Source organism: Ambystoma mexicanum, chromosome 11, assembly GCF_040938575.1.
Source record: "Ambystoma mexicanum isolate Mex_15411 chromosome 11, UKY_AmexF1_1, whole genome shotgun sequence".
NCBI classification, from domain to species: domain Eukaryota; kingdom Metazoa; phylum Chordata; class Amphibia; order Caudata; family Ambystomatidae; genus Ambystoma; species Ambystoma mexicanum.
This window is the reverse complement of record NC_090934.1, coordinates 1,404,141,525-1,404,168,531: the sequence shown is the minus strand read 5'-3', so window position 1 is coordinate 1,404,168,531 and position 27,007 is coordinate 1,404,141,525. Positions and strand designations below refer to the sequence as shown.

General features: G+C 48.0%; 1 long non-coding RNA gene across 2 annotated transcripts in view; it reads right to left on the bottom strand.

Annotated features, from left to right (window-relative positions):
• The window catches only part of LOC138504861 (uncharacterized), a 250,561-nt gene that overhangs the window by 122,591 nt on the left and 100,963 nt on the right, over positions 1-27,007 (bottom strand). Inside the window, exon 3 of one of the 2 annotated variants that reach the window (XR_011280018.1) lies at positions 6,685-7,184. The exons of the other annotated variant lie outside the window; for it this stretch is intronic. This is a non-coding gene — a long non-coding RNA (uncharacterized lncRNA). Of the gene's footprint in view, positions 1-6,684; positions 7,185-27,007 lie in introns of those variants that run through there. 2 annotated transcript variants of the gene reach the window in all.

The window sequence follows — 27,007 nt, the reverse complement described above, 5'->3', positions numbered from 1 at the left end:
GCCGGTGGTTGAGCTGCACAACTAGTTTGATGAACTCTGCACAGTCTCTTGGTGGGTTTACCATCTGGGCTAGGACGTCCTTTAACTCCTTTTCTCCTCAGGTCACCCAGTTTCAACAACAAGTCTATTAAAGGTGGCGATATATGTCAACAAGTCTTGGCTGCCTTGCCGGAGAGATAGAAGTTTGTTATTCAGAGCTTGGCCCTCGGTGTGTCGGGCGTACAGCTTCTCCATCTCCTGTTGGAACCCTCCGAAATCCCACAGGAGTGGATCATCCTGGCTCACTAAGGGTACGGACCAATCTGTGGCACTGCCACCCAGGCATGACGGAACAAAGGCAACCCGCGACTGATCGTTATGAAAGGCTCCGGGTCTGCAGAGAAAATGGAGGCGGCACTGGTTCATGAACACTGCATATCTTTTTGGGTCCCCAGTGAAATGCTCTGGTGGGGCCAGGGGGACTGCCCCAGGAAGGACCACTTGTACTGGACTGACGGATGTGGTTGAAACCGATGGAACAGTCCCTGGCAACGGAGTCTGCCCAGCCTGCGTTTGGAGTAGATGTCTGGCTAATTCATTGGTACGATCCTTGGTGACTTTCAGCTCCCTTCTAAGGGCATTGGTTTCTTGCCGGGTGAATGCACCTCGGCCTGTAATTCCCCTAGTAACTGGGCTAGTTGGTCAGTCTCTGATGTTTTTGCACGAAGGTTGTAATGACCGCCCAAGTCATTTCTGGTTATCACGACTCCCTGATGGAAGGACATCCAGGGATTGCCAAAACCCTAGCTAAGGTGAAAAGAAATTACTGGTGGCCGACCTGGCGAAAGGACATTACACAGTTTGTTCCGTCATGTGGCATTTGTGCACAGAATAAATCCCAGAAACAGAGACCCGCTGGCCTTCTTCAGCCAGTGGAAATTCCACCTGCACCCTGGCATACTCTCTGCCTCGATTTCATCACAGACCTGCCTCCCTGATAAGGATTCAAGACTATCTTAGTGGTAGTTGACCTCTTTTCCAAAATGGCCCATTTCATTCCGCTTAAAGGTCTTCCAAACGCATCCAGTCTGGCAAAGGTATTTTTAGAGCAAATCATGCAACTACACGGATTCCCCTCCGTCCTGATTTCAGACCGAGGAAGTCAGTTTGTGTCTAACTTCTGGAAGAAGAGTTGTGCAATTGTCCAAATTGATACCGTCTATCCACTAGTGACCATCCCCAAACTGATGCTCAAACCGAGCAGACGAATCAGACGCTAGAGCAATACCTAAGGTGCATGTTACATCAAGTGGAAGAAGGTTGGAAGGATGTGCTGTGGATAGCCGAATATGCCTACAACAACTCGCTACACACCAGCACTGGACAGAGTGCATTCTATACCGTGTATTGAAGGCACCCACGTTACTTCTGAGGTGGACTCCCCCACGGCCTTGGAAATGCCTGCGCTGATGACCTTACATACAACTATCATTCAGGCCTTCAAAAGGGCAGCAGCACACTTGATTCAAGCCAAAGACAGACAGAAAAGTTTCTCTGACCAACACCAAAGAAAAGCCATAGACTACCAAGTTGGAGACGAAGTCTGGTTGGCATCTCGGCATGTGCCCATAAGAGGAACCCGAACATTTCATCCCAGGTACCTAGGACCCTATACCATCAAGGCTATCATAAACCCAGTGGCAGTAAAACTAGCTTTATGACCGAACATGCAGATCCATCCCGTATTCCACGTATCACTCCTAAAGACTGTTCAACCTGGAACCTGGGTCAAGGCACCACCAAAACTGGTACTGGTTAACGGAGAACCCGAATTTGAAGTTAGGGACATCCTAGACTCAAAACTCACCAGGTGCAAGTTATATTATTTAGTGGACTGGAAAGGTTACGGCCCTCAGGACAGGACATGGGAGCCGAGCGAGCACATCCCTGCACCACGCCTGGTAAGACGCTTTCATCAGAACCATCCGACCAAACCAGAGCCAATCGGAAGAAATACCATGAGAGGGGCCTTAGGGGGGAGTGCTGGCACGATTCATACTCCTGACCCCCTCAGGTACACCAGCCCCCTGACAACAGTGGGGATACAGCCCTCCACAGTGGCTCTAAGGGCCCTAAAACTCCATCATCGGAATACATGGAGTCAGTCCTGGCGCCTTTGGCGCCAGGCTCATTATCAGGAGTAAGGCAAGTACCCACTTTGGACCTTAATTCAACATGGAGGCCCGTTACACAGCTCAGTTCCTAGAACCAAGCTGTGCAGACTAGTGTTTAGGGTGTGACCGGGTCTTCAGGTTTGACTGGCTACATGAGCCACGCCCAAACACGTTATTCTGCACTCCTGCAGCGTACAGCTCATCGTGTCCAGCTCCAGCTCATCTGCTTCTCCCTGCGACCTGAACCTGAAGCCATCGACCACAATTTCACTCGCTACCTGGAAGAACAAGAACAGCATTAGCAAGCGGACACACTTACCCATCCAGCGCTAGTTTTGCATCGCCCATCTCCAAGTTGCACCGCAGCCTGTAAAGGTAAAGAAAATAAGGACAGCATTAACAATAACCTTACCTCGCAAGCAGCGGATCCTGACATCGCCCTGCGCCTCGCCCCAACTTTGGATTGCACCGTAATCTGCAAATCTGCAATGGTGAAGAAGAAAAAAGCAAACACCAATAAAACACTTACCTGGAATAGCAGCGCTTCGATGAACCAGCACTCCGGAACATCACTGCACCGCAACCTGCATGAAGAAGAGAAAGGAATACAGGTTAGCAACTGATTCTAAATAAGCAGCGCCTCACTCCGTGCTCAACGACTTACCATAGTCTTCTCCTTCCGGCGCTGCAGCTCTGCAATCGAAACCATCCCTGTGGAGACAGAAAGAGACATTATCAAAGAGCGTAGTAGTGAAAGGTAACACTGAGAAGACACAGAGAGCGAAGGAAAGAAAGAGACAGAACAGAGATTGAAAGACTCACCTGAACACAAGAGTCGGTGTCACAGCCGGTCTGGACCCAACAGAAGGGCACATGGACCAGTGAAGCAACTAGGTCCTCGGAACACCCGCATCCATCACGCGCCCCTGCACAGAGACGCAGGAAGGAGAGCTCAAGGCACAAAAAACCAAGGCACTACCCAACGGCTGACATACAAACCAGGCAGAGAGGGGTCCAGGATAGCGCACAACCTTCCATCCAGTATCATGTGGTGCCCCGTGGATACCAGGTGAGCGTAACACAGCGTCGACTTCTGCACCTGCAGGAAGAAGCATACCTGTTGGTCGCCATAGACGACTATTCACAATATCCTGAAATAGAGATTATTCAGTCAACGGTGGCAGAGGCAGTGATCCCTGCTCTGGGAAATGTTTTCGCTACACATGGACTACCGAGATACATCAAGAGCGACAATGGGGCACCGTTCCAAGGAAAGGAATTGACTAAATACATGGAAAATCTACACTTCCGCCATCACCACATTTCTCCAAGGTGGCCACAAGCAAACGGTGACACTGAGCAGCTCATGAGAACCATAAACAAGTTGTTGAGCATTGCGAAGGCCCAGAACAGCCTGTGGAGAGTAGATCTTTACAGGTTTTGCAAAACTACAGGGTGATGCCACATAGCTCCACAGACTTGACCCGGCAGAACTGACGTATGGAGCGATCCTCACGTCGTCAATACCACATCAACCCAGCCAGTCAGTGAAGGGACTAGACAAGGGGCACACTCATTCCAGGTGGGTGTGAGCTAATAACCACATGAGCACCCGGCGACAAGCCAGAAAATCAAAACACAAGTTGAGGGACCAGGTATTGGTGCTGAGAAATGCAACAAAGGCCAAACTGTCAACATGTTATGGTCTTACAACATGGAAAGTAATTAGGAGAGAAGGGACAATGATAACAGGCAGCGGAGGTCATGAGACTATCACGAGGAACGCATCATGCTTCAAGTGCGTCCCGGATGAAATGTGGACAGAAGATCAAAATCGGCCACAGAGGGAGAGCGAATGCACAAACACAACCCTGTTGTGACACTGAGAGAGGGAGACAGCACAGAGTCCGGAACCCTTTGACCAAGCAGAGGAAGAAGATGCAGATCCCAACCCAGAGGGCGAGAATGATGAGGGGGAAGCCACAGAAGCAATGCTGCGTCAGCCCTACAGTGGGTAGCACCTGAGGGCGGCCCTCGAGTAAGCTGAAAGACTTTGGGCCTCATTAGGAGTTTGAAGGTAAGTAACAGTCCTTACCGGCATGGAGCAAATACTGTGTCCGTGAAGTAAAGAGCCTGCTAATTATGAGTTTGCGTGCATGAGCTTTGCGGCATGCCGGTAACGACTTTACCGGCATGCCGCTAAAGTCCCAAAAATTACCCTTAGCGGCATCATGGAAAGCGCAGACAGCACAACCGCCGGCGTCCTTCTCTTAATAACGTGACCGACATCAATGGATACGGCATTAGCAGGCACCGCTATCAGTGGTGACTGCTATCAGCGGTGACCGCTAATAGCAGTGCCCATAAATAAGCGGAACCGGAAGTAGTGTCATCGCACAGGAACGGGAAAGAGCACGGCGGCCATCTTGAAAAAACACAATCCATTGCGATCCTCAGCACACAGGACCTGGAGCCTATTTCTGACTACGGAGATCAACCTTCACCACAAGCATCATGCCCAAGGCTGTTAAAAAACGCGCTTCCCAGCAGCGCAAAGAGCGCTTTAATGAAGACAAACTGACTATGCTGGCAGAGACACTGGCAGACAGCGAAGAGGTTGTTTTTGCAAACAGCCTCAAGAGAGAGGTACTGATAAAGAAGAAAGAGATGTGGCAACATGTTGCCCGAATAGTCAGTGCCGTAGGCAACACACCCTGCACAATCAAGGATGTTCGCAAGAGATGGGACGACCTTCGCCTGAGAGTGAGGAACATTCTGTCCGCAAACCAGAGCCAGGCCATGGCTACTGGAGGTGGTCCTAGCTCACCCATCAAGCTAAACCAGTGGGAGGAGATCTGAGCCAGCACGATTGGCATTGAGGCCATTGAAGGTGTGGGCGACATGGAACATGGCGCCACCTCATCGGCGGATGGAGGTGAGTGTCCTAAGAAAACACTGTAATGCTAAGTATGATAATAGTCCACCAATGTGTCCGTCCAAAGAGGCAATGCATGGCCCAATACATACACATTGACACATCCCTGCCTAGATGCCGTCCGCAGCACAGACACATGCACATGCATTCAGCATGGCAATGCCATACCTGACACACACCACACAAATATGAAAATGGCATAACTCACGCTGCACGCAATCCACAACAGAAATGAATGTCACATAGCATTCGCCTGCTCCAACATGAGTGACCCTGACGGATGCCTGCATGCTCCACCCATATAGCAAGCAACGTGATCATCAAAACTCCACTGCCTAATCCCCTCTAATGTGTAGAAGAGCGATAATACCAATGTTTGCATGATGCTTGTCAAACCATCACTTATGCCGTCCCTCTCTTGGTCCCCCTCAGGCTCAGATCCTGACCGCGAGGCCCGGGACTCACCCCCACAGGCAACAACTCCCCGGAAGAGGGCCAAGGAAGAAGGCAACAGTCCTTCCACATTGAAAGGCCCAGCCAAGCCACAACAGCCACTGAAGGGGCAAACAGCAAATGATGCCATGGCACTGGTGCCCCTAAGGCCCATTGCTACAGTCCCCACAACACCTGTGCCACCTGCACAGGAGACAGTGGGCGATGGGGCACATTCAGCAGAGAACAGCTCTGTTGGGGAGGCGGCAGCTACGGCACCCCAGACAGACGACGATGCACAGTGCCAGGTGTGTGTTCCAGTCGAGGACGACTCCTCGGACCTTCCTGCAACACCCAGTCCCGCACCATCACCCCAGGTCACACCTGTGTACTCCTACCATGACACCACAACGGAGCAGTCTGGAGGGGAAGCCGTACAAGGGAGCATGAGTCCCACAGAGGAGCCACATGGATTTGGGGATGTTACACATGCACCCTCCATCTCCACTGGTGTACAGGCGGGGGTGCAGCAAATAGGACAGGCAGTGCAGCGCCAGGAGGAGCTCACAGCCCTAGTGAGGGAGTTTGTTGCAGACGGTGCCCAGGTAAGGCAGGAGGGGCGCGACAACACTGCGTCCCTGAGGCAGCTAATTGAGGCAAGCACTACAAGATTATGCAAGGAGGTGTCTGCTCTGAGGCAGGTCCTCTCCCGCATAGCGGATTCTTTTGAGGCTGAGCGTCCGGCCCCCAGACTGGAGGAAGCGGCCACCCCTTCTTCATCCAGCTCCACCCCAACCAGCCCCCTACGCAGGTCAGCGCGCACCTTGCGCCGACCGGACATGCCGCCACCAGGTGCAGAAAGTGGAAGAATGTAGAAGAGGCAGCCTGATTAAGGCAATAGACGCAGACCCATGAAGCATTTGCTTGGACACCATGTGTGGGGGAGTTGTGGGGGGAGGGGGAGGGAGGAGAGGGTGTGGGGGAGTTGTGGGGGGAGGCAGAGGGGGGAAAGGGTGTGTGGGGGAGTTGTGGGGGGGGAGAGGGGAGAGGATGTGTGGGGGAGGGGGAGAGAGGGAGAGGGTGTGTGAGGTGGAGGGTTTGAGCACTTAATTCTATTGGAGAGTTTAATACACCCATTATGTAAAAATAAATCTTGAGTGGACATTCCTTATTGCATATGTGTCATTTATTGATATACAGTGCATAGTGTACATGTGCTTCCACACCCAGTGCCCTCTGTCCCACTTTCATGTCACCCTCTGCAACCATGTGTGTTAGAAATATTCTGCAATCACTGACTGACGCACAGCACGTCCCTCCTGTGCATCGGCACCGCGATGATGTCCGCCTACATCTTCTTCATCCCCTTCATCATCACCAGCTGGTTGCAGTTCTATGTCAGGGGGCAGGGGCACATTCCGTCGGATATACATGTTGTGCAGTATGACACATTCCATGATGATCTTGGCCACCTTCTCATGCCTGTAGAGGAGTGCCCCACCCGACTGGCTAAGGCAGCAAAACGGTGCCTTCAACAGGCCAAAGGTCTGCTCGATGACCACACGGGTACGGGTATGGGAACGATTGTAGTCCCCCTCGTTCCTGTTCTATGGGTTTCGGTTCGGGGTTGAGGAGCGACGGCTTCAAGGGATAGCCACTATCACCTGCATGGCAGGCAATAAAAGGTATATGTTAGTCGATTCATGATGCACAGCTGTACTTGTCACACATGCCTACAGATAATTGTTGGTTATATGCACATGTCCCTGGTTGTATGCACACATTTTTCATGCCCTCAATGTGTTCTGTGCCATGGACTTATGGTGTGGGTTGCATCTTCAAGATGATACACAGTGTACACTGCCTTGATGTTGCTCATGCATTGTGGACGCACACCGCTGTGTCTGTGTTCAATATGTGTTGTGTAGTGTTCTGTATGATTTTGTAACTGCCAGCGTTGGCAGAAGTCTCTGCATAATTTGCCATTCAGCACTGATTATTCCCATGGTGACATGCTGCACTTCTGTGGTGGTGGCGGCCCTGTGACAAACAGTGGATTCCCTTGGTGGTTTTGTTCAGTGCACTTCCATGGATGCTTGTCCTGTGTGGTGATTTGCTGCAGACATATACATAGTGAATATTCACAGAATGTTGCTGGATTGTGTTACGGAGGGTGAGGTACGAGGATGGGTGGTGGACGTGTTGTGTTATGTGGGGTGGTTTCAAGTTTGGCATGTTGTGATAGGTGTGCAGCTTACTTCATTGCTATGGGATTTGGCTGTCATGTTCAGTTTGGGATGCTTTGGGGCACAGTGTTTTGTGATGTGCACATCGTGCTGTCACAACAACAATGACACCATGGTGGTGTGTGCATCTATCCCCCCATTTCACTGCCATGTGCTTGCAATGCAACTTACAAGCGTGGAGTTCCGCAGGACCATTGAGTCATGAGTTGATCCGGGATATCGGGCACAACAATGTGTGATGATCTTGCTGGCATCACATACCATCTGCACATTGATGGAGTGGTATTGCTTGCGATTGCGGTACACCACCTCCATGGCATGCGGGACCACCAACTCCACGTGGGTGCAGTCGAGGGCACCAATACAATTTGGCATGCCTGCCAGTGCATGGAAGCCAACTTTTGTATCAAAAATCTCCTGGGGAGTCCGTCGTTTGGACGTGTAGTCCCTTGTGTGCTTCAGGAGGGCATCCAGCACTTGGTTCAGCATGCGAGAAAATAAGGGTTGTGATATGCCATGCATGTGCCCCACTGTGTGATGGTAGGTGCCTGTGGCAAGGAGGTGGAGCACAGACACTACCTTCAGTAGAGGGGGGATGGTGGTGCGTATTTCAATCAGGCTGACAATGTCGTCGTGTATCATGTCCACAATGGTGGTGATGGTGTCCCGGTCCAGACGGTACAGGGTGTGGATCTGCTCAGCGGTTAGGTTGAATGGATTGGCTCTGATGCGAGGGATTGGGGGCTGCCTGTGTGGTATCACTGGCTGCACTGGTGGGGCATGCTGGGCCTGTCTCACCCTCCTTCTCCTCCTGCGTCTCCTCTTTGGTGCCTGCTGTTGTTGTTGTAGTTGTTGCTGGTGTAGCAATGCAAGCATGTCCTCCAGCCCCAGTATTGCTACTACTAGTGGAATCATTTTGGTGTGGGAAGGGGTGCGGTGTGTGGGTGTGCTCCTTTTGTGCTGGCCCAGACTGCATTGCCTCCACCTGTGCTGATTGTGTGCACCTGTGGCAGTTGGGAACACTGCACATAGCAGTTTACGTGTGCTTCGCGATGCCGGTATTGCCGGCATGCTGGTATCCGTATTAGTGCCTTCATGATGCTGGTATTTGCATGTCCGCCTGACTTGTGATGTCCTCCTGTTAGCGGCATCCTGGTATTGCCGGCCTGAAGGCCCGCGTGCCCACGCCCATTCCGCTATTAGCGGCAATGTTATTAGGGTGCCTCTAATACCGGGTTCTTGGGTCGGAATAGCCCGGAGCGGTAGGCGGTGCCGGTAATCCTTTACCGGCATCGTTTTTCCATTACCTTCAACCTCGTAATGACCCCCTTTGTGTACTAATTTGAACCTTGAGTTTATCATATGGGTAAATAGTTGTAAGGTCAGAGAATGCTTATGTATTCTTTCGTTATGGAAAAAGAGGGATGTTATGTACGCGTCACATCACCTGTATGCGGGACGTGAAGAGCAGTTAATTAAAAGAGCCGGGAGGCACAGGCAGTTCCCTGTTAAGACTCTAACTGTGTGGACGCATTTATTTACGAGCGCTATGGCCCGCAGGCCTACACAACACGCACCAGAGCTCCCTCGCCCAAAAGGGAGCTCCAGCTGATATGCAACATGCACCTCCTTTCTCTACCTGCATAGTTTGAGCCAGTGACCTGAGGTGCCGGAACACAAGCCTCTGAAACCTACTGTCACTTATGCTGCAGGCGGGATGTGTGTTGTGGCGCCCCCGCTGCTTGAACTAAGCACAAACCAGGCACTTTATCTGCTGGTGGCTTATGCAGGTTATGTTGCTGCTACTGCTTGTGAGGGAGGGGACAGTGCCTGCACTCTGGCGTTCTCAAAGTAACACTGACAATTACAGAGAGCGAATACAGTTTATTTGGGTGTAAAACCCATTAACAACCAATAAATACAGCTCGTCAAAAGCCTACTTGGAACAGCCAGTACACCGCTGTAGCAACATACAGCACAACAATAAATTTAAAATACAGTAAGACAACAAAATACAGCAATGCTATTTCAAGAGAGTCATCTTTCTAATAATTTCATCTAGGGCATCCTTAATCAGGGGTCAAGTCCTAAAAATTAAAGTGGGGGGACTCATTAACAAAAGCAACACGATGTGATGTCACCAGAAATTATCATGACAAGGTGAAACATGCACATTTCAGTAAATTGACTTTGCATAACCAGCCAAATTGCACAGGACGAATGACATTTGCCTTTCATAAAATCTACACAGACACAATACCAAGAGAGTATACTTTCTTCTAATGTTGTTTTTGAAAACATTAAAAGGTGCGCATGTTTTAAACTCCAAGAACCAATACAAATGTTTTCCCTGGGGCATGCAGTACTGAAATGGGACATTTTACCTTTAGTTGTTTGTTATTTTTGATCTCGTTATAGTGTAGTGGTGAAGTGTCCATCCTACAAATCTGACCACTGTGGTTTGATACCTGTGATGGGCTTTAATGCATACATTCAAAGAGGACATTCATTGTTTCTCATTTTAGCTGGGGGGAGTGAGTCCACTCTCTGAAAAAAGTGGGTGGACTCTGTCCCCCCCCCCGCGTGTAGCCTTGACTTGAGCCCTGTCCTTAATAAAAGGAGCTGCGTCAGATAAACATGTCATTTCACTACTATACATAAAAAGAGGGCTGGCATCCACACCTGTCCTTATACTATTCTCAATGAAACGAGGCTGCCACTGTTTCCGGAATGTACAATTCAGTAACAAATACATCAGGTCTTCAACACAACCCAGTCCACAAAGACAAACCTTCCCCCGCCCCAGCCGTGGCGCCCTTGCTCTGAATGGTAACACGTTTAACCGAGCCATTAAAACATGTCTACGACACTCAGCGGTTTTAATATTAGTTATAGCGGCGCGGCGGCCCAAATCGTTTGGGTATGGGAAAATAATATTTCAGCAAGGGAAGTTTTACACTTCTAGTCTGTAGTGAGCTAGATTCCAGCTCTACTACTCTTCCTTTAAGAAAAATGCTGTGCTGAGTGAGCATTAGACCATCGAATGCCATTGCACCCTCCAACCCCCATTGTTTCATTAAAATGATCCCAAAATTGGAACAGCTCTAACGGTCTCCACTAGGATAGGCAGAGAGTCTCTCATTGCAATGGTAATCTTTGTATTTAACGGGGTAGCCAGCTGGGCATTCAGGGAGAATTCTAAGAACCTTTGCTGGGCTTAGAGGGTTGTCCTAATGAGCCCACTGTACGCACTGGGATGGAGACCCGTAATCCTCCGAAGACCAGAATTTATCAGAATTTCCAGACACCCACAGGGAGATGCACCCCAGACCTCTGCACCACAATGGAGAGCCTCATAAATTTTAGACCCCATCACCTGGAGAAACGTATCCAAACATTTCTCCCCAAAATGGTGATAAAAACAGAGGAGCCCTCTTAAACCCACGGCCGCGTGCTTGGCCACCACATTTATGTGACCTTTCAACCCTCCCCTGTTCGAGAAAAATCCACGACCTCAATTACTGGTTTGTCCAGGACCCATTTGAAATCCGGCTTTCCTTTACCAAACACAAGTATCTTTGTTTTAAGAAGATTCAATTTAAGGCCGTGCTCCAAAAAATAATTACGAGCCTAGTCTAAACTCTGACGATTACACGGCTGTTTCAAGGTGTGATGTCTCTAGCGGAGTGCGTTTACCCGGTCACTTTCAGACAGAAAGAGTTTCCTTCCCAAAGGGGCATCTCTCCTTATGCTCACATAATCTGTATTTTTGGGGGCTGGGGACTCGTGCAGCTGTGCCCCCTGACGCCCACATGGCCCACTGCAATGCAATCTTCTTCTAAGTCTTCTTCAGACATCGAGGACTCTTTGGATACAGAACCTTCTCATCAGTAAGGGGTTTTGATAACATTAAGCTCTTGATACAGTTTCATCCACTGTTCAAGATCAGTGTCCCTAGGTTTAGTGAGTGGGTTTCTGGGGTAAGCATTTTTAAGGGCCTCCACAGTCTCTTGTCATGATTTCCTTTGATATGATATGATAGGTTATTTATAACATGCTTAATACCCAAAGGGTTCTAAGCGCGGACTCGGACTCAAACCTGTGTTGCTTAGTGTGGCCTTGCTTCCAAGGCGATCACGTTGCCGCTGAGCTATCCTGCCGGAACGGCTTTGCTAACTCATGCTGACATCATCAAACTCTTCTTCACCAGGAGACGCTACAAACAGCAATGATGGGCACAATTTTCTCCAAGACCTCCTCACTGTTACACTCTTCATAGCAGGCCAGGTCCATGCCACATTGAAAATTGCATTTTTTTAATGCAGCATTTTTAAATATTTATTTATTTAGTATTGTAGCTGAAATTCTTGCAGGTGGTAAATGACAGTTGACTTGCATCTTCATCAAATCCTTTCTGTAAAAGGATTTCGTGTTTTCAATAATTCCCTTATCAATGTATGAGTGCGGTGACCTTGGAGGACAGGGAAATGTAAGAATATCACAAGACACCAATGTCAGGAGTGTCAGCTCAGCAGTTGTCTAAAATCAGGATAGCCTTTGTACATTCTAGTCTTCCAAGCTTCCTCATAGCTGCTTTAATGGTAGTACAAGTACATGGTGATAAAATGCAAAAATATGTTCTTGTCCATCCTTGCATTAGGTTGCCTCGGTACTCAACGGGGAGATCAGCAATTTCTGCGAATGCTTTTGCTCTCCTGGTTTTTCCCACCACTAACCGCTTAATTCTATGAGTGCCTGCTGCATTTCAACGGTTATATGTGATTTTACCAGCAGACATTACAGAGTGGTACATTTCATCGTGGTCAAAACACAGCTTTTTTTATTTGGGCCCCCCCCCCCCCATCGAGCCCCATGAATTTCCACCCTTATAACGCCACCCCAACACATCCCGCTCCATTTTAACCCCTTACCCCACTACCCTTTATATATTTATTTAATCTTTTCAGCGATTTTCGGTGTTATAGTCCGCTCTGTTATCTACCACTCTATAATGTTAGTTAAAAATTGACTGGGTACCATTTTAACATGTAAACATGGTCACCTGGAAACTGTTTGGTTTAAAACCAATGGCACTAACCTAACCTGCACCCGCCAAGGTAGAGGTTGGCAAGCAATTCCCCAAAATGGCTGCTTTATCAGTATTGTAAATGTGCCCTGTAGGTGCGCTGTGCGTCAGGCTTTGTCCCACAAATGCCGCTCAGGAATTGATGTGAGCTGGCACCAACTCTCTGAGATTCCGAGCAAACCCACGAGAGATAACGAGGAGCGTCAGAAAGTCAAGTGGGCCGGGACCATCTGGGCTGGACAGGGCAGGACCGGAGTGGGCATCTTCACTCAAGCATGAGGTACACAGGCCAGAAAGTTTGGGAAACCAGGGGGGCAGAGGCGCCAGTGGGGCTGGAGAAAGATCAGGAACTATTTCCACTTGGACTGGTCAAATGGCTTTCCATTCTCACCGGTGTGCATGCCACCTCGCGGGCCCTCTGGATGGTCCCAGTAATTAATCACACTGGTTAAAAAAACTCTGGGTTGGCAGGCTGGTACTGGCAAGCGATGAGATCAACTCAGGAGCAAGGGTAGGTACGGAGACGAGGCTGGGGCAGAGGTCTTTCACTGGAATCACAGTGGATGGACGAGATCAGTGACAAAATGAAATTCTTTTTTATTTATTTATTTATTACATTTATGTAGCGCACCTAACCCTCGGGCAAATAACAAACCGTGCATTTGGAGGTTGCCATTAAACACAGGTGGCTTGAATATTCTGATGGGCCCATTCGACAAAACCTCATGGGTAGCCACTGCCATACCTCAGGTAAGTACCGAGACGTGTGGGTAGATCTGTGATTAGTCTTCACTCTGCTGCACAACACAGAAAAGTGCACAGCATGTTCCATTTGCTTGATGGTCAACAGATTTATTTGGCATGCAGCAATTATATCAAATATAAAATAACTCATGAACTTACAACGAATACAAAAACAACGACAACGAAAATAACTAATTTGGGAAAAAACTAGAAATGGGGTTGGGAGTGGGAATAGTGGTTTGGGGGTGGAGGAAAAGTATTAGTAAAAAAAAGTGAATTTTTATGGGTGGGAACCACCCCTTAAAACAACGAAAAAGACATTTGTTACTTTGGTGTTAGTTGTTTTGTATTCGTTGAAATTTCTTTAGTTGTTTTGGGATTCAATGAAATCACATGTAACCATGTATTTTCCTGAGACACATGAAGCCTTCTGGTACCATGGCCAACTTTGAAGCCATCCAATCATCCATCTGAAAAGAAGTTTCATTTTTTTCCATTCATTGATAAAAATGTTTTATTTGCATTTGGCCAAATGTCAGAGCGCGCTCTGATCCGATACCTTGTCAGATTGCCCCATTTTTGGTTTGTATAGAGTAGAGCATGTCAATTGCTCTGTCCCAGAATTCATCACGACTGAGCTACTCCACTTCCTGTGCCTGGATGAGGAAGGTTGTAAATGAGTCAACATCCAATTCCTTCATCAACTTGTTCTTTCTCCTTTTCCCCGAGTGCGCACTTATATCCACTTCTGTGTAGTGGTCAACACAACCGGCTTCCTCTTTGGTCCTCCACTTGTTTCAGGGCTGGTAGCAATGGTTTCTTGTTAAAATATCGACAGAAAAAGGTTGAGATGTCAGAACAGTACTGCACTGTGCAGAGATGTGGAGGATATGCAGGAATTAGAGTGCAGCACAGTACGGTCCTCTTGTATATTAATAGTGCAAAACTGTACTTTAATACTAAAATACAGTACTGTACTTTGTGTTCTTATATAGTGCTTAATGCTGGATTGTTCCACTTCTAATCATTGCAATTCCAGGTGTCATTATTGCCTAGCCCCTGGGCTAGGAGATGATGGGTCCTGGCTGGTATGGGGAGGATTCCATGGTCACCTTTAAGTAGTCCATGTCATTATGTAAGGGACAATCTCATGTTGCAGAAAGATAGTACCTGCCCTTAAAGGCATTGAAAAGGAACCCCACAAGCTTGCATGGTCAAATATGCACCATCTCTGATTATGAGCCGGGCCTTGAGAAATACAGGGCCTGGCTCCCCAAGACACCATTGTTACTGTTCAAAAGTAATTACACCCCTCGCCTTTCCTCTCCCTGCAGATGTGGCGCTTGCCCTTGGGCAGCCATACACAAAGAAAGGGGTTGCAAGATAGTGAACTGGCTTTATGAAGAGGCGGCCCATCTGCCCTGTAGACCAACCAATACCCAATCACCCGCACATGATTTCAAAGCTGTGCCCATGCCGGAGCACCACTCGCTATCACGCCCAGGTGGCAAATGCCAACACCTGATGGACACTTCGGGGAAGGGCCCGTGGAGTATACAAATATTGCCTCTAACCACAGTGGTGTGTGTGTGTTTGGAGAAGAAGGTGGCAGTAGAAGTTTGGAGTGATTCGGATTTTCAGAAGAAGGCCGCGCAATGAGTTTGAAGTGACAAGGAAGTGAAGGGAGGAGGCTGCATGACAGAGGGAGGGACGAGTCATTTCAGACTGGAAGTTAAGGAGAGGAAGTACAAGATGGGTTAAGAACAACAAGAGGTGATTGAGTGTTATCAGGTGAAGGTGTCAGAGAACAACACGGCAAGCTTTGTGCAATGTTCCCGGATGAGGTCAGAAGTCATCGGGAGGGGGTTGAGGTAAAATATCAGGAGGAGGTTGGAAGTCAGCAGGGGTTGGGTGGTGTACAACCCAGGAGGAGGAGGGGTTAGAATACTGGGAAAAGCCTGGAGGGGAACCTCAGTCGGAGGTTAGTTCAGAACATCAGGCGTTGAGGAGTCAAGAGGATTTTCTGGAGGCTAGCAATGTGGTAGCTTGTAGGAACAAGAGCGCACGGTTAGCAGAAGGTAAGGTGGTAGGGTTGAGACCACAATCTGAAGGGGTTAAACCCATGGTGGGAGGAGGGGCGAGCCTGTGATGTGCCACGAGGAACCAGAGAAGGAGTAGAAAAGGGATGGTGCTGATAGTACCCTCTTAACCTCACCTGGGGAAGACAATCCTAAGTAGCGCATCTTAAAGTTAAAGAGACCACTTGTTTGCAAGCGGTCCTAGAGAAATCCTGAGAGCCGCTTGAGTTATCTCGGGAGGATAGCTCAGGGGCAACGTGCTCGCCTTGGAAGCAAGATGACACAGAGCAACACAGGTTCAATCCCCGGGCCCGTGCATAGAAACCTATGGGTATTAAGCGTGTTATAAATAACCTATCATAAAATTAACCTATCATATCTGCAAGCGATGAGGAAGGGCAGGGGGTGACTCTTCCTCTGGTGAGCCCCCACACATGGCTGGTTTGGCGGCTAAGCGGGAAGCGTTGTTTCACGCAGTCATGGAGGAGGGGTATCCAAATGTGCTTGAACTGTTACGTTCACCTGAAAAAGTACAAAGGCAAGGGGCAGAGTCCAATAGGCCGGGGATTTCTCTGTGAGCCCCCTCTCCGCCCCCCTTAGGGCAGGGGTTCCTCTTGGAGCAGCATTTCCCAATTGGAAAATTGGCTAAGGAAAAGGACTGCATACACCTTGAATGCTAATAGCATGGACGTGGGGTTCTCACTGCACCTGCCTTGAACCTCATCTGGATGTTCTCAGTACTCCAAGGCTTCCAACAATGTGCTGAACAGCATTTGGGCAAGCAAGGGGCAACGTGAATTAGACTTACCATGGCCAAATAAAGCCCCCTTCATCCGCTTTCCAGGTTGTAATCTCATCATTAAGTACAGTCACCGGGATCTGCCACTTACAGTGATTCCACTTGTATCCATCTTTAGGGTGTGTCGCCCAATCCCCATTCAGCTGGCTGCACATCACAATCACTAGAAACTGCTTAAGACGCACTTATTTGACGAAGGAGAAACTTAATAGCTCTGTTGCTTTTTCTCCTGCTTGAGATATCTGTTCCATGTTGTCTGTCCATGTCAGCGCTTGGAGGCCTATGAGCGATAGGGCGCTATATAAAAACTAAGATAGAAAGATAGATAGATAGATAGATAGATAGATAGATAGATAGATAGATAGATAGATAGATAGATGGATGGATGGATGGATGGATGGATGGATGGATGGATGGATAGATAGATGCTCAGCGGAAACTTCTTGCTGTGTGGTAGAAATAGCACTGCCAGCTCCTCCGCCATCTCCTATGGACAATGTACTACCGCTGTGTCAAGGACTCCACACACTCTGCCAATTTATACAGGTGAGGCAGCCAATGAAAGGTCTGGTAATGGGGAATTGGGATCAGGGCCATTTGGGATGCTACCTTTCTACCTTCTCATGTGCCTTTTCTAAGCCTCCAAATATGCAGGTGTTGCTGGGGGTGCTGGAGGGGGGCTGGCAGAACACCCTTTAGCATTCCAATAGCACATAGCCAGAAAGATGGCTACAGATCTCCACATTCTGCAATCAGAATCTTCATCCCCCCACATGACTATCGCATAGTGGACAAGCCCTCGTGACCTCACATATTGACGGGGCAATCGGCCTCCTTAGTGGGCTTCCAGCCACACACCTGGACCTCTCAAGGCGGCCCACCACGGAGCAACCCACCTCATTGCAGGTGCCTACAAATTGAACCATAACTCATCAACATTGCGCAAACTTCACTGGCCACCGTACCAAACCAAAAGGGGTGATGGCTGGAAGGTTTACAATTAATCTTAACCTTTGGCATTGCTCTGGGCAACACTCCAGGCCATCGTTCTTCGTCTGCCAAGCCATTGCAAAAGGGTAAAGATCATATGCAGATCATGCCTGGTCCCACCCTAAAAGGGGCAGTCCAGCCCAAACTGCTTGGTCAGATCCCTTCTGCACAAGACCGTAGGCATCAACGTGTTTCGACCTCATTGGGCCTCATCAGTGAGGAGTAGATTGGGTCTCTAGGCCCAGCAGGCACCGAACCCACATCTGGGCATACCCCTCACACATGGTGTGACTATAGCAAAACCGAGGGGGTGATGGCTGGAAGGTTTAGAATTAATCTTAACCTCTGAGCAACCCTCCAGACTATCGTACTTCGCCTGCCAATCCACTGCAAAGGGGAAAGACTATTTGCCACCTACCACCAGGATCCTATTAAAATCTACTTGAATCACCAACAAAACAGCCTCGAAACGGAACATCAACATACTTAGAGGTTACACTTCACACCTTTGGAGCCTCTCGCGCCTCATGTATCAAAACTATAAACGTGTTGGAGTCTAAGCTAGTCCATAAAGAGAAGACTCGCTAGCAGCCACATCCCGAGCATCTGGAACTCGCTCCCAGCAGAGGCTCGACGTATAAAGAGAAGACTCGCTAGCAGCCACATCCCGAGCATCTGGAACTCGCTCCCAGCAGAGGCTCGACGTATAAAGAGAAGACTCGTCGCTAGCAGCCACATCGCGAGCATCTGGTACTCACTCCCAGCAGAGGCTCGATGTATAAAGAGAAGACTCGCTAGCAGCCACATATCCCGAGCATCTGGAACTCGCTCCCAGCAGAGGCTCGACGTATAAAGAGAAGACTCGTCGCTAGCAGCCACATCGCGAGCATCTGGTACTCGCTCCCAGCAGAGGCTCGATGTATAAAGAGAAGACTCGCTAGCAGCCACATATCCCGAGCATCTGGAACTTGCTCCCAGCAGAGGCTCGACGTATAAAGAGAAGACTCGCTAGCAGCCACATCCCGAGCATCTGGAACTTGCTCCCAGCAGAGGCTCGACGTATAAAGAGAAGATTCGCTAGCAGCCAAATCCCGAGCATCTGGAACTTGCTCCCAGCAGAGGCTCGATGTATAAAGAGAAGACTCACTAGCAGCCACATATCCCGAGCATCTGGAACTCGCTCCCAGCAGAGGCTCGACGTATAAAGAGAAGACTCGTCGCTAGCAGCCACATCCCGAGCATCTGGAACTCGCTCCCAGCAGAGGCTCGACGTATAAAGAGAAGACTCGTCGCTAGCAGCCACATCGCGAGCATCTGGTACTCGCTCCCAGCAGAGGCTCGATGTATAAAGAGAAGACTCGCTAGCAGCCACATATCCCGAGCATCTGGAACTCGCTCCCAGCAGAGGCTCGACGTATAAAGAGAAGACTCGTCGCTAGCAGCCACATCGCGAGCATCTGGAACTCGCTCCCAGCAGAGGCTTGACGTATAAAGAGAAGACTCGCTAGCAGCCACATATCCCGAGCATCTGGAACTCGCTCCCAGCAGAGGCTTGACGTATAAAGAGAAGACTCGCTAGCAGCCACATCCCGAGCATCTGGAACTCGCTCCCAGCAGAGGCTCGACGTATAAAGAGAAGACTCGCTAGCAGCCACATCCCGAGCATCTGGAACTCGCTCCCAGCAGAGGCTCGACGTATAAAGAGAAGACTCGCTAGCAGCCAAATCCCGAGCATCTGGAACTTGCTCCCAGCAGAGGCTCGACGTATAAAGAGAAGACTCGCTAGCAGCCACATCCCGAGCATCTGGAACTCGCTCCCAGCAGAGGCTTGACGTATAAAGAGAAGACTCGCTAGCAGCCACATCCCGAGCATCTGGAACTCGCTCCCAGCAGAGGCTCGACGTATAGCATTATTTCCTCAAAGTAAATTACTTTGTGGTAATTCACGTCATGTAATTGCCTGTGGAGCAGAAATGTAAAAAAACATGTTTGGGGGGAAAGGGCTATAACGGGGTGGGGAAAGCAAGGGGGGAACAAAGTATGCGTGGGTAATCCGTGATCTAAACCACAGAGCTAAGGAACAGATTTGGCAAAGGACACATTGTGGCATTTTTTGGTTGTTGAATGAATTAGTTTTCAATTAATAGTTTTGATCGAATTTTGCCCCAAATATATGTGGGGCTGGAATTAGGGTCATTATTCCCACGTGGGCATTCCACTATTAGGTGTACGACTTTCTTACTAAATGGGAAAGTAATTGCGAAATCAAACCAGAAAAAGGTCACAATCTATTTTATAAAAACATATGTACCCCTCCCCAAATCTAAGGACTCAAGTTATCTACCTTCAAAGAATTATAAGGAGATAGCCATGGATCAAATGATATTTCATACAAAAGCACATGTCAATTTTATTAATACATCAGAGCGCAAATATAACCACCCGCTAAATCATAACAAATACATATTATACTAAAAACCTATACGAAATGATTGTTACTCAATACATCAATCTTCATATACACATGCACAATGCCAAGTCTCCATGACTTGACATGTTACAAAGGGACGGTTGTCTCAACCTAATTTCCCACTATGTCAATATTTTATTATGGATTTAGGGTAACGCATTATGTTGGTGGGTTATGGAGGAGGGCTGCGGGAGTGGGGGTATCTCCCGCTACATATATTTGCAGCAAAATCCACCCAAAGAAAAAATAATTTGATGAAAACGGATCCGATAGATTGTTATGCACCAAATAGCATAGAACCCTGCCTTTACATTGCAGTCCATCACTACACCCCCCCACCGCCCCGTCCTTACCCTTATGAATTCTGCTTCGCAGAGTAACCAAGATCCAACTGGTAAGTCCATGCGCTGTACCTTTAGTATTGAAAACTGGTCATTAAGAAGATTGTCTACAAGCTATGCTTGGTCCGGAAGGATAGCTCAGAGGTAAATGCTTGGAACCAAGACAATGGGGGTCATAACGAGGTTGGAGGTGATGCCATGGCGCTAATAGCTAATACCCCCTTACCACATATGGGGTCCGGGTTCCCTGAATGGGGAATTACCGGGCCATTCCAACCTTGGAGGACTCGGTATTTCCCCATTCAGGGAACCCATCCCCATTCCCATTCAAGCCCCATTGGGCTCAAAGGGAATGGGGACCATGCTATCAACGGTCCCGTTAATAACGGGCCAATTGTTAGCATGCTGGTCCTTTAGCGGGTCCCACTAAGGGCGCCTGATAAAACCAGCCGGTAAAGGACCTCGTAATGCGGCAGTAATGGGTTAACGGCACCGGCACCTTTACCGCCGCCGTTAACCCCTTACCGCCAACCTTGTAATGACCCCCAATGCATAGCAACGCAGGTACAAATCCTGGGTTTGCATTTATAAACGAGTTCCCGTTATTAAGCGTGTTGTAAAAGAACAATTACAAAACAAATTACATTACATACATAGTAAAAACGGTTATATGTGGTCTATTTTTCTTTTGGTAGATTTTGCTGCAACTATACGCTGGGGGAAACCGGCAGGTCCGGCAGCAAGACAGGTTTTACTTCGAAATGTGCTAGTTCTATGTATTGTGCCGATTTCAAGAGGGACATTTAATTTGTACAGAGGTGGGTCCAGTCCATGCGTGTGTGACACCATCACAATGATTTTGATCGTTTACTCATTAGCATGCTCTGGTGAATTTGTAAATGAGACTGCCAGCACTCAGTGCTTGCAGTTCACTAATGTACATGCACAAATTAGGCGTGTTCAGGGAGTGGCCTTGGGTGGCACGTGATCTCCCTGGAATCTGATTGGCCACCCCAGCTACCACCCCCTTATCCTAAACTATGATCACTATGTGTGTGTGCGCTCGTACTTCATGCTACCTCTGCATAAGTCAGTGCCCCACTTGGGCTTCCCCAGCCAAAAGAGTCTGGACCCGCCACTGTTATCAGGGCATTGAAACAGGCAGGGACTGATCCTCAGAGGTTCACCAGTCAATCACCAATCACTCATTTCGAATAGGCGTGGCTACTTTGGTGGTTGGGTTGGGTTGTCATACGCGTGATAGGGGGTTAGAAGTCAGATTGTTCTGAGCGTTATATGTCCAGAGAGTTCTTGTAAATGAGTTTCATATGAGGTTGTTTCTTTTCCTTGAAGGTTGAATGTGTCTTTTGTTTAACAAAGGAAAACAGTGTTGCCATCTGCTGGATTGGGGTGAGCGGTGTTCATCTCACTTTCCTGCAGGAGGCGCTCTTCTGTAATTTGCTGCCTGATATGTGGCCACCACTGGAAGTATTAGTGCTGCATTTTAGTTGTAACAGTGTTGCAAAACTTGAGAGGAGATTCCATGGCAAGACTATTTTAGCAGAGTTTTGGGTGCTGCATGCCTTCCCAATGTGACTGTGGTCAGGGGTGCAACGAAACCTACATTTCGGGGGGGGAGGGGCTAGCCATTCGAATGTTGCGAGAGGTCCTAACTTCAGAGACAGTGGGGGGGAGGGAAAACGGAATTGTGTGGGGGCATCACTCTTCATGAAGGTTTCAGCCAAAATGAACGCACCTAAATTACCGACCTTACTAAAAGGCCTAAAATGCATATCACCAAAAGTTTGAACACCAAAAGTTCGAACCTTTTGTGGTATGCATTTTAGGTGGGTAAAAAAAAGGCTGCACTATACAGTATAGTGAGCAGGGGCTGCAGGGGACACTTTTTATTATTATGAAACGTTCAAACATTTCGGTTGAGCTGACCTTTTGCATGCGGTCATTTCAGTCGCGGGTTATTTAGCCGCAGGAAAATCACACAGATTCTCCTTTACGCATTCTAATGAGACTATTGTAGTGAATCTTCAATGTTACAAGCAGTTAACTCTCTCCTTTAAGTCTGAAAGCAACCACCTAAGAACTGCTGTTTGTGAGGGCTCTCCTGTCTCCTCTCTTCCCTTCCAATCACTCCCGTGGCATGCAAGTAGTAACCCCACATTACGATTTCAATTGCCTAAAAATGTATGCATATGAATGCAGGTGCTAACAGTGAAATGCTTCACGTTAGTAATTGCAGGGCCTTTGTTACCTGTGAAACCCAGGGCCTTTGTTAACAGCAAAGCTCAGGTGGTGCCGTTTAACATCTGTGTCCTGTTCTGTTTGGCCGCAGATCTGCAGGTCAGCCAGGTCGAGTCAAAATGGCCCAAAATTTCAGGGGCGGGCGGTGGGCTGAAGCCCGCTCAGCTCGATGGTGTTGCACCAGATTGTGGTATGCTCAGACTTGAGCTCCAGAAAAAAAATGGCGGGTTTTTGCTCTCGCGTGACTGAGGTATGATCACACTTCATCTTGACAAAAATTGGTGGGCTTGTGCACTCATCACATCAAATGGAACACCACATTTTCTAGACTTTCTGGTGGGTGCGAGGACACTTCAGCAGTATACTCCATGGCTAGAATAAGGGGGGGCCATATGTTCCAGCAGGGTGGTGTTCACAGGGATACGAAAAGCAAGGATGTCTTTATCGGGAAAGCCATGGCCTTCACAGGAGCAGCAATGATTTTCCTGTCCATGCCAAGACTCTTCACAACACATTTTGCCCATGATTCTGCAGCCATGTATCAATGGTGAATGTCCAAGCTTCCCAATGGTCTGCACCGATCCGGTACCGCCACAGTGATGGGGGGCAGGACGAGTCTTATGGGTTCTAGCTCCGATTATTTTCGAACCCTGAGATTATGCAAGCTTTTCACAAAACAAGTCACGCTTGGAAGTTCCAACTAAGTTCAGAGTGTTCATTGCTTCGAAAAGGCATGATTTTTTTCTTTTATAAAGTACCTGAGCGTGCGCCCAAAAAACCAAGCGCCATTGATTTCGGTAAGGTACGTATAACACACCACTGGCCGCAAGCATGGCTATCCACACACATCAATATACATCAAGTACTATGACAAAATGTGGTCGTGCTGTTCACATAATTCTCTGCCTACTTACACCAGACTACGCCTCAGCACCTCTCATAGCAGAATGCAGCGCAGATCTGTGACAAATTCTGCCACGCTGAACCCATAGCGATTCAATAGCAGTGATGCCACGCATCTCCTCTCAGCACCCATCCACATGCCCGACTGCATGAGTTGCTCTCTACCAGAGCCTGGCCAGCCCTGCTAAGCCTTATTTGGCCAAATGCCCATATGCATCCTAATTGTGCTCCACGACCTCCAACACTCTGGACTTCTGTCCTCCAAGGGCGTTTCCACTAACAGCGCACTGAGACTATAATAATGGTAAAAGGAGCTTCACAAGTTTCTCGGAAATAATATTTTGCAGTGTATAAACTTATCCTCAACTTTGTTTTACCAATGTTTTGTTTTTGAATTACCTGGGGGGAGGGTGGTTGACTTGAAACAGGGAAGTTGTACTAAAAACCTTGGATTATAATTTCACTGTATTAACCAGCAGGAAGTTAGTGGTCAAATTTGATTAAAAAATATTTGCAAATAAAATGATTTGAACATTAAAAAAAAGAAGCTGCCTTTTATGGAGTGCAAGACACAAGTGAGCACTGTAATTGTGCAAAAAGTAACTTTTTGTATGTGGACACCCAAAAGGGCCGCTTAGTCCTTGAGTGCAGACCAATGATATAATCATTTTGTGCCAATCCCATCCTCTCCAACTAGTGCAAATGGGCCTGGCCTGCCAGGGCCTACAGCCAGGAGAGATGCATGGACTGCTGGCACTCTTAGCGGAGCCTGGGGTTAGTGTCCTGCACCGGGCTGCCGGAAAGTTCTTGAGCTTTTTTCTGCGATGAACATCCAACCAAGTAAATTCAAGATGGCACTAATCAAGGCATCCCGGTAACACTTGTGAATAGGCGCGTTATAAATGCCATATCATATCATATCATATCATGAGAACGCATGACATGGAACAACATGTAAGCATCCCAGTGTCTGCAGTAATACCAATAATACCGTAACCTAATCAGAAGGAAGAGGCGAATGCAGCGACTGACACACACGAAGAGCCACAGCTCAAATCACCGGCCCCTGGTGAAGGCCAGGTCCCGTTTCAAGGCACTCACTATTGTGCATAAATGCTGCTGTGGGCTAGCCCCTGGATACCTAAAGAAACGCATCTTCCCAAAAGAGCCGCTAGATCTACTTAATGTTAAAGGATATTTGTACCGCGCACTATCACCACTGGAGTGGTCCCCTGGCGCTCTGGCGGCTCTGAAAAAAAGGGAAGGGGCGGTGAGTTAGTGGGAATAAGCTGGAGAAGTGCAAGAGAGCAGTGATGTGCTGTTGGCGGCCTCAGCCCAGTGGGTCAGTTGGCTGGGCTTGGGGTGTTTTACGGTCAGTATTCATCGTGTGCTGTTGTGCGAGTCTATGTTTGTTTTGTTTTGTTGTTGCAGTGTAGTGAAGTTTGTGCAGATTGTTGTGTTGTAGGCTCGTGGTTGTGTTTTGTTAGAGTTAGAGTGGTGTATGCAGAGGGGTGAAATTGTTGGTGGATTGGTTAATTGGCATTGCTGTCCGGAAGTGAGGCGCTAAATTTCCGTATTCTCTCCTTGTGGGGTGCGGGAGCATCTCTGCGTCTCTGTCCTGACCTGGGCCGTCCGATGCTCCCAGTCCCTTTCTCACATGGTATCCACTAACAGTCATAACCTTACCCAAGTTCGGCCGCGGCCACCTACGTGATACCTGTCTGTATGTGGGGCAGGCAGGTGTTTGTGAGTCCTTTCAAATCTGGGCCAGACAGTGCGCACAATGCGCACAATTTAGTTCAGGTGTGGCAAGTGCTAACATTCACACAACTCTATACAAGTATGATACCTTGTAGCAATTATGGGGCGGGTGAGGGTGTTTAATGGAATTGGCTAGGGATGCTGATTTCTGTCCTCATGGGTGTCGCTTGTGTCCTATTCAACTTAGCATCGTCTCTCTTGTTGTAGTACGAGTTTCTCTGGTCGGTTCTGTGTGTTGTCAGTCTCATCCTAAATTTAGTCATCTTTTTTGTGTTTCCCGTTAGGTTGGTTTGGTTTTTTCAGTTTGAATCTGCAGTGTTGAAGAGCCATGTTTTTAGTAATTTTCTGAATTGTAGGTGGTCTTTGGTGTTTCTTATTTCTTTCGGGATGTTGTTCCAGGTTTTTGCGGCTAGGTGGGAGAAATATGTGTTATGGTTCCTAACAACAGACGGGTCAGAAGATGTGGCAGATCCTGTCCTGTGCAGGCAGCAATGGCCTGGAATAAGCTATCAAAAGATTTGGGTGGTGAATCTAACCCGCGAAACTTCAGGAAGCGTCTGAAAACTCTCCCTTTGGAATGACTATGGACCTTTGTGTGACCGGACTAGGCTTTCGACTGCTCATTTCTCCTTTTCTCTTCCATGCCCTGATGCCTGCTGGCTCCAGCGCTATATAAGCGTACAAACAAATAAAAATACAGAATAAGACCGCTATTCTTTTGAATGATATCCTAGAATTCAAGCACGTGTCCTCAGGAATCTCCCCTTGCTCACAGGGGTGTCACACACACTGTTTGAAGCCTTGTGCACCACTGATTGGGGAGTCGAATTTTCTGGTCCTATTAAGGGCCCCCCATTTCTTGGTCATCGATTTAAGAAACAGGCGCACGGAGCACCAGGTCCAATATTTTGGAATGCTCTACCCTACTGTGAAGAAGTGTCCTCGTGGCAGAGTTAGCAAAAGAATAATTGTATTTATTATTTGCTATAATGCTATATAATTGTATAGCAAATATTAAAAGCTCGCTGATTCCAGGTAGCTGTCTGTAAAGTTAAGAAGATGACTACTTGCCATTGTCTCTCTTGCAGTTTTGACTTTTTCTAATTCCTCCGCTGCAATTTCATTGTCCTATAGGACGTTACAAAAAGACATAGATACATACAATACATACATGTGCTCATTGCCCCCTGCAACGTCATCATCAGCATTAACCAATCATCAGTTTGGACCGCAAAACAGCTGTCAGACACTTATCCATTGCAATGAAACTGGGCAGCCCAGGACGACAAAATAATGGCTTGCACGAGCAAGCAAGAGTGTTTCAAAACACAGCGTTAAAGGAAAGTGTGATTTGTTAATCCTCTCTAGGATGAAGGGCTGAGATAACCCTACCATGATTAAAACCTGCAACCTTCAGGCTACCAACAGATGCATCAAGGGTGGGGGCTGAGGTGGATAAAGACAACCATCAAGTTTATACAGTGTTTATATCGAATCTTTTATATAGAATGAACATATATCGGATATTTTACATTGAAACATTTTATAGTGAATGCATTTAGGGTGGGACAAAGGGTTCATTAATTTTTGGAAACAGTCGGGATGGGTTTTTAGGGTGATAAACAGGGTTTGGGGGGTATAAACAAAAGTGCATTCACTATCAACATTGTATATAGAGTGTTGCCAATGCATGCCCAGAAGCCCAGGTGACAGTGTTGCATATCTGCAGATAACGAGAATCCTGCATGGAAGCAGCAGATACTGTTTTTGATCGGGTGTTTTGAGGCCTAATGCTGCTTAGGAGGACCTC